Raw genomic sequence first — 8,830 nt, 5'->3', positions numbered from 1 at the left:
ACCTCCAACACACACGCACCCTGCTATGGCCACTTGAGCTAGCCTCAAGTGGTGCGTAGTTCTAGTTTTTATAACATAATTTTTTACATCTTTTATTAAAAATAGTCTAAGCTACTCTATGCTATATGGTAAATAATTTTAGAGAGTTAATATATTGGGGATGCAGATCGTCAATCTAAATTGCTTATCTAAATAGAACACGTAAAATTAACTTTAGAAGCTATACTAATTGTAGTTAGGGTTGGCCCTGAGCATAGGGAGGCTAGGCCTGTGCCTAGGGCCCACCTATCTCAGGGGCCCAAAAAAAATTTGTCCCCTTTTAAAATTACACATTTTTTTTTTATCAATTTTAAAAAATACTATATCTTTTTTAAATGAGGGCCTAATTTTTTTTTTTATGGCCCACTAAATTTCAAGGCCGACCCTGACTGTAGTCCTAGGCATAGCATAGTGAGTTCATACTTCACAAAGAATGTTCCAAGTTCGAATCCCTCTCTCTCAATATTTAAGAAAAAAAAAAGAGAGAGAGAAATGTTGAAAGACACCAGTGCTGCCTAACGACCTTTATGTGTCAATATCGCTATTAGTCAACAAAAGTATCGGGTCTCATATAGTTTAATGTAATAACTTTTAAGCAGTATTGCTAGTCAATTGTAAAATGACACACCTAGAAGGTGTTAAGTATACCACTAGTGTCCAATAACAATGCTACAAAAAAAAAAAATTATCCCAACTTATTTAGCTATTACACATTAAAATTTTAAGAAAAATAATAAAAATAAATAAATACGTTGGTCTAGGCACATATTAAAATTTAATTTTAGTTTTTATTTCTTTTTAAAAAATAATTAATTAATTAAAACTAAAATAACGTAACCACCTCAATCACCATTTGTCACAACTTCACCACTACCACCATCGGCCACAATCATGATCATCACCATTATAATGCCACATGTTAAAATTTGAAATAAGATAGGTTCAATCTCAAAATTAATTAGCAATAGAAAGTGTTGATCATTCATCTTATATATGACAAACTATTTCTACATATAAGTAATGTGGGACTAACTCTAAAGAATCCCACAAAGCCAAATATTGAGAAATTTGTGAGTGTACACATTAAGAAATTTGTAGATTTTAAAACAATTCAAAGATTCCAATATTAGAAATTGACACGCCGAAAGGTCCCAAATAGAATTGGGACACTATCCCTAATCTCTAATACCATGTTAGAATTTGGGTTAAGATAAATGAAGTTCCATCTCAAAATTAATTGGCAATGGGAAGAGTAGCTCATTCATCTTATATATAATTTATTTCCACACATGTGGGACTAACTCTAATACCACCACCATGCATTAATGCAATAACATGCACCATCAACACCAAAACAAAGATCCAAAACCAGATCTGATTTTTTTTGTCGAAAAAAGCCCTTTTTCTCTCTGTACGGGATGCAAGTTTAAAATCATCGAAGTTTTCCCTCCGAGTCTCTGCGTGATGCTCCGAGTTGCCACCAGCAAAGCCTGGATCCATGATTTTAGACCTCCATGGTTTCTGATCGTGAAGAGCTTTGAGAAGGTCGTTTTGCCACTATTTTCAAAGTTAGTCCTGGATCCATGATTTTAGTCTCAGTTGGACTAATCAAAACCTATTTAATGTAATCAATAAAACCTCTTTAATATATATAATTGTGTTTCCTTTAAAGGAACTATGATGATTGTATTAAATAGATATATAGATTGCTTGTTCCCCTGGTTATAAATACGAAAGAATATCGTTAGATATATATTATCAAAGTATAGAAATATATCTCTTTACATATACAAATTAAACTGTATTAATATATATGGAAGAAACCACTTCCCTACTCATGATGATATTTTTCATGTCATTGTTAGTAATATTTGTTATCAAATATTTACTCCACAAAATAATGAATAATGATAAGCCAAATAGTAGTAGTGCCCTAACACTACTTCCTCCAGGTCCTTCCCCTTGGCCAATTCTTGGATGCATTCCGAAGATGTTGCGAAACAAATCGACATACCAATGGATCCACACTCTCATGAAAGAATTGGACACAGATATTGCCTGTATCCGCCTCGGGACAAGTACTCATGTCATCTCTGTCACCTCTCCGGAGATTGCCAGAGAGTTCTTGAAGAAACACGACATGGTGTTCGCTTCAAGACCTCTCACAGGTGTCACTCGTTTAATCTCCCATGATTACAAAACCATTATATTTGCACCGTGGGGTGAACAATGGAAGAAGATGAGGAGAGTACTCGTGTCTAATGTTTTCAACTGCTCTACACTTGCTTGGCTTCTTCATAAGAGAAATGAAGAAGCTGATAATCTTGTTCGCTTTGTTTACAACCACTCTTCCGCTAAAAGTGGAGGAGTGGTTAATGTTAGAATTGCGGCACAACAATACTCGGTAGGTATCATGAGAAAAATGATGTTTGGTAAAAGATATTTTGGACCGGAAAGGAAGGGATGATGGAGGGCCTGGTAAAGAAGAAGAGGAGCATGTTGAGGCTCTGCTTGCTATGCTTTCACACATATATGCCTTTTCTATGTCTGACTATCTTCCCTGGCTCCGATGGTTGGACTTAGATGGCCATCAAAGGATTGTTTGTAAAGCCATGAAAGTGATCAACAAGCTCCATGACCCCATAATCAATGAAAGAATTCGAGACTGGAGAGAGGTTGAAATGAAAAGTAGAAGCCGAGAAAGTGAAGATTTGCTTGATGTTCTCATTTCGGTTAAAGATTCAAATGGGAAACCACTTTTGTCTGAGGATGAAATTCGAGCACAAGTGATGGTAAAGTCTATACATAAATGTGTATACATATATATATATATATATATACTAGAAAAATACAAACCCATATTATAAAATTTAAATGTATAAAAATATTAAATTACATAAAAATTAAAATATTACACATTATTTTAATATTTAATATACTAATTATTATATAAAACATAACTTAAAAAATTATAAAAATGATACTAAAATACTAGAATACAAACACATATTAATTATAAAATATAAAATATTAATAAAAAAATACCTAATATACAAACATATAGAGCAATGTAAATTTGTATTTATTTAACTTTTTAATTTAATTTTATTTATGCTTTAATTTAATTTAATAAATAATACAAAAATAAATTTAGATTTTTAATAAATGTAAAAAAAATATATTAATGAAAGCTGAAAAAAAATTTAGGAAACCCTTATGGAGTCGGTTATTTTATAAAAACTGACGCCATATGTACCTCTATGGCGTCGGTTATTTAATAATAACCGACGCCATAGGGGTACATATGGCGTCGGTTTTTATAAACCCTTTAGCGTCGCCCTGATCAGCGTCGGTAGCGAATTTCGCGAAAACCGACGCTGAAATGGCTTAAAAACCGCCTCTAAACCGAATGACAATTTGGAGCAGAAAGATAACATAAATTCTTTTATTTTATCATTTAAAAAAAACTCATTTATCTCTCTTTAAATGAGTTTTAATATGGACATTTTTACATTATAACAATAGATAGAGAAATATATATTTATATGAACACAGAAGCGATCTTACCTTGAAGAAAACCAGACATAAGTAACAGAGCATAAAACCAAGTCTGAGTAATCTTGTGATTCATCGGAAAAAAATTTCTCTTGCCACTGAGAATTTCTAGAACCAACACACCAAAACTGAACACATCCGACTTAAAAGAAAATTTCCCATGCATGGCGTACTCCGGAGACATATAACCACTACAAAAATAGCATAATTAATATTTATAATTCATAGTGATGAACAATATATAAATATGGAATTATTATAATAGATAGGCTTTATTTATAACTTACTAAGTTCCAACAATACGATTGGTACTTACATGTGTTTGGTCAACAACAAAAACTTTTGCTAAGCCAAAATCTGAAATCTTAGGCTTCATATGATCATCTAATAAAACGTTGCTAGCTTTCAAATCACGATGTATAATTTTTAGTCTAGAATCTTCATGAAGATAAAGAATTCCTCTGGCAACGCCTGTTATAATCTTGTACCGTGTTGTCCAATCTAACATGTTTTTCTTTTGTATGTATAACATAAATTTGAATCCATTAGAAAGGTTATTTAAGAGTAAATTGATCAAAATTCATCCAACCTTAGGAGAACATTCAGTAAATTGTGTACTACTTTAACAAGTCATTAGAAGCAATATTAAAATTCAAGTACCATTCTTCTAGTTAGCAGAAACATAAAAATGAACAAAGAGTAATTCACAGACTAAGAATAATGATCGGCCATACCGAATAGAAAGAAATCAAGACTTTTATTGGGTACATATTCGTAGACCAGAATTTTTTCTTGTCCTTCCAAGCAAAATCCTATTAGTCTAGCTAGATTTCTGTGTTGAAGCTTGGTCATCAAAAGGGCTTCATTCTTAAAGTGTTCATCTGCTCCTTTTCCCATATTTCCAGTAAGTCTTTTCACGGCAATTTCATGACCATTAGGGAGGGTACCCTGAAAATAAAATCCGATGGGATAAGAACTACAAATATATAAGGCTTATAAATTATACAATTGAGAAATTCATCATAATATTTCAACCTTGTAAACTGCACCAAATCCACCTCTTCCTATCTTATTTTCATCCAAGAAGTTATTAGTGGCAGTCTTAATTTCCTCCAAAGAAAATTGAAAAGTGTCGCTTTCTGAAATTTCTTCCCGAACTACATTCCAGATATAAAACTATAAAAGCTCTAGCCTCTAGCTATTACACTTTTTTTTCTTTGAATATGAAACATTCCTCAATCAATGGTCAAAATAAAATGAACAAAGCACTCAAATGATAAAATAGTTTTAATTCGAAAAAATGAATTCTTTTTACCACTGTCTTGCCGAACAGAGAGGTATTTCTTTATCTTCGTGGTTTTCCTATTACGGAGGTAGAAAAAGCCAATCAAGAAGGCCACAATAGCCACACTAATTGGGAGAACAATAGCAATAATTGTAATTGTTTAAGCTTTTTCTTTTTCTTTTGCTGCTGGACAATATATAATCTTATGGATTTTGTTAGTATTTCTTTTAGTTTTTAAGATAACAAAACGTATTACCAAATAAATTAAAAATGACTATCTAGTGGTGGAATTGGAGTGGCAGAAATTGAATAGTAAAAGGGGTAGAGCTCGAATCTAATGATGCAGTTGGGCAAGTAAACAGCCCCACCTCGTCTGCCACCACAGCACCCTGGTATGAAACCAATGGCGCTAAGCAAACACATGTTGCAAAAAGAGGTGGGTGCATCTGATGAGCATTGTGCTAAGCTGTACAAAGTCTGGGAACTCGTGAAGTTCTCTTCCTCCGTCGCGTACTTCTTAGTCGACTCGGAACTAACGGCTTGGTCCGCCACTTTATTCAGAAGACCCCCCAACAATTGGTTGAAGCGCTCCGCTTCCGTCACATTCTGCACATTAGACAACGGTAACGCGGGCACGAGACCCAGCACTCGTCGAACCAGATTATGGCTCCCTTTTCTAGTGGGCACCGCTTAAGTGCCTCTGTAGAAGCGTTTTTGACGCATTCTTGGCATACAGTAGCATTTATGTCCTAGCGGCATTGGAAATAGCCGGTAGAAGCGTCAGGTGTGTCTCTTGCGACGATTGTTTGGTAGAAATCACGATCGTTGGTGGCATTGGTGGCGTTGGTGGCGTTGGTGACGAAGAGGAACGAAGATGCTCCGAGTCCGACTGAATTACAGGTGCATCATGTCGACCTAGAATGCCCCCTTATTGTAGTTAAAAACAAGCCTAAAATACCAAAACCAGTCAAATTATAATTATCGATAGAACAACCATAATCTTCAAAAATGTTACAAATTTGATTCACCAACCAAACAGAAAACTAAAGCATATGAAAAAAGAAAAAACGAACTAACCGTCTCACTGTATTGTCGGCACCGACACTATACGCGGAAGAATCATCGTGGAGGCAACAGTCGAGAACGACACCGCCGTGCATGAACTCACCTCGAAGCACATTGGCTAATATTTAATATCAGTTCAAATATTAATAGTATTTGTTTTATTATATTTTATTAATATAAATAATATTTTATTATTTTATTAAATAAAAATAAAAAGTCACCCACGAATTTCTCATAAAACAAGAATTTCAGTTATATAGGCACACTTTATATAGAATAGATATATATATATATATGTGATAGATTACGTGAAGATATCTTGAGATAATCATATTCAAATAGATCATGATGAAGGTCTAATTAAATTGAGCAACAACAAAAGAAACGTCACTTAATAAGTGTTATAATTAATGATATACATGCAAAATCAATATATATCATTTCGATCTTATTTTAAATTTATAATAAATTTGATATGCATGCATGATTTGATTTGCATTAAGTACTTGCCAAATAATATTAATGCTATATTAGACATTAAGATACCTCTAAATATTTGTATGTAGGTAGATCAATTTATTAAAACTAGGCTTCATTTAATTTAATAAGTTATATGTTTGGCACATATGGATCGTTAGGTTTATGGTTTCATGCATATAGCAATATTAAAATAGAAAAAAGATATATTATACTTATCCACAATACATTATTATGGCTCTGAATTTTATATGTTGTTTTAAAAGTTACTACTTCTAAATCGTGATCAATTCAAAATTCAAGAATTCAATTCGACAAGTAATTTTATAGTGACTAATACTTTGAAGTTTGAATGGTGTATGTAAATTAGTAACATGTCAATTTCCATATTTATTATAATTTAAAAAAAAAATTATGTTAATATCATATCTCATAAATAACTTCTTTAATATACGTAGTCCTTAGGAATTTTTTATTTTTAATTTATATATAAATAATTTTTATGGTTAGCCATGGTTTTTTGTACAATATATATATGTTTTAAAAACATTACTACCTTTAATTTTCTCTAATTTTTAACATTACATTAATTAATCAACTAATGGGTAATTAATATTAATGAAAAACAGGAACTGTTCCTAACAGTTGTAGACAATCCATACAAATGACAAAATGGGCACTATCAGAAATGTTGAACCAACCAGAAATGCTTGAAAAAGCAAGAACCGAAATAGATAGTGTTGTTGGCAATAACATCACACTCCTCCAAGAATCTCACATTCCTCAACTCCCTTACATCATTGCTTGTGCAAGAGAAGCTCTTCGCCTCCACCCGGTTACAGCTTTCAATGTCCCACATGTCTCTACTTCTGATTCCACAGTTGCTGGCTACTTCATTCCTAAAGGCAGCAATATTCTTCTGAGCCGATTCGGGCTCGGTCGAAACCCTACCGTATGGGATCAACCGATGCGCTTCAATCCAGATCGCCATCTTGACGAGAAGCATTGTGACTTGGGGGAGACAGATTTAAGGTTTATTAGCTTCACCACTGGCAGGAGAGGGTGCATTGGAGTGGAGTTGGGTACAAACATGACGGTTATGCTTTTGGGAAGATTATTACAAGGTTTTACATGGAAGATTCCTCATGAGATGGAGAAGATAGATTTGAGTACTGAAGAAGGGAACTCAATGTTTAAGGCTAAGCCATTGTGTGCACATGCAGTCCCTCGTTTGAATCCTTCTCTCTATTTGTCATTAGGGTAATGAAATATGCACACAAATTAACTTTACACCTACTTATATGACAAGTCATTTTTAGCAAATAGATAATTGTTAAAATTACTTGTATAAGTGTGTATCTAGTTTATGTGGTTCACAGTTATCATTATTATTACGTTAGTTTCTTAATGATTTGCTTCCTTAAAATATAATATTATTCATAATTAGGAGGCATTTTTATTATCATACATATAGTGTGTTATGTATTTTTATGGTTTATTTGGTACACCGTATTGTATAATATTGTGTTGAATTATATTCTATTGCATTAATATTATTTGATACAAGACTATATTTGGTACTGACTCCTATGAATAGATTGTTTAAAATTATACTATCTTTACCATAAACTCGACCCGAACCCTGGTCCTAGACCTAGACATGGGTTCGGGTCCCGTATCCGGGTTGAAGGTTCAGGTCTAAGGTCAAATCCAAGCCTAGGTTCAAGTCTTGGGTTCCGGTCTTTGTCCGAATCTGAATTTGAGGTCTGTGGTCCAAGGTCCAAGTCCAAGTTTAGGTTTGGGTATGGATCCAAGGTTCAAGTTCGTGTCTGAGTGCGAGTCTAGCACCGAGGTCAGGATCCAGGGTCGTGTCTGGGCCCCGGGTCCAAGTCCGTGCTTGGGTGCAAGTCCGGCATTAGGGTAGGGTCTAGGATCCTAGTCTAGGCTTCAATCCCCAACCCCAGATCCTTTTTAAATATTGTAATGCACGCTAATATAAATCACTTGTTATGTATTAAATAATAAAATTTGCATTGTATTAAAATATATATTTCATAATGATTAATACTATGCAATGCAATGTTTTATCCAAACAATATAATATTACTTATTATTTAATACAATACAACATACAAAGAAAATAAGGTTGAAAACCATCCCATATTACATGGTCCTCTCTCTCTATCATTTGACAAATCACTAAACACTTGACATTTCCATCTCATTTGTCATTTGTATAAATATTTTAGTGATTTATAAAATAAAAAATAAGAAGAATAGAGAAAGGAAAAAAGAACATAATCATACTAAATCAACTTTGTCAATTGAGTAAACCTCATTTGTCATCTCAATGTCTTCATTGAGTAAGCTATATCCAACTATCTGATTGCTATATCAATGTGAAATTCA

The 8,830-nt window shown here is 33.4% G+C and overlaps 1 long non-coding RNA gene and 1 pseudogene across 1 annotated transcript; one reads left to right on the top strand and one right to left on the bottom strand.

Moving 5' to 3' along the window:
- Nucleotides 1–1,392: 1,392 nt before the first annotated feature.
- On the top strand, nt 1,393–7,992 carry LOC115699279 (tryptophan N-monooxygenase CYP79A68-like; annotated as a pseudogene).
- On the bottom strand, nt 4,630–6,177 carry LOC133030357 (uncharacterized). Its single transcript, XR_009684197.1, has 3 exons — nt 5,957–6,177; nt 4,910–5,828; nt 4,630–4,751 (listed from the first exon to the last, which is right to left on the bottom strand). It is a non-coding gene; the product is annotated as an uncharacterized LOC133030357 (long non-coding RNA).
- Nucleotides 7,993–8,830: the final 838 nt, after the last annotated feature.

This window comes from Cannabis sativa, chromosome 8, assembly GCF_029168945.1.
Source record: "Cannabis sativa cultivar Pink pepper isolate KNU-18-1 chromosome 8, ASM2916894v1, whole genome shotgun sequence".
Taxonomy (NCBI): Eukaryota; Viridiplantae; Streptophyta; class Magnoliopsida; order Rosales; family Cannabaceae; genus Cannabis; species Cannabis sativa.
Note: the sequence above shows the minus strand (reverse complement) of the source record. Positions and strands in the feature narration are given on the sequence as shown.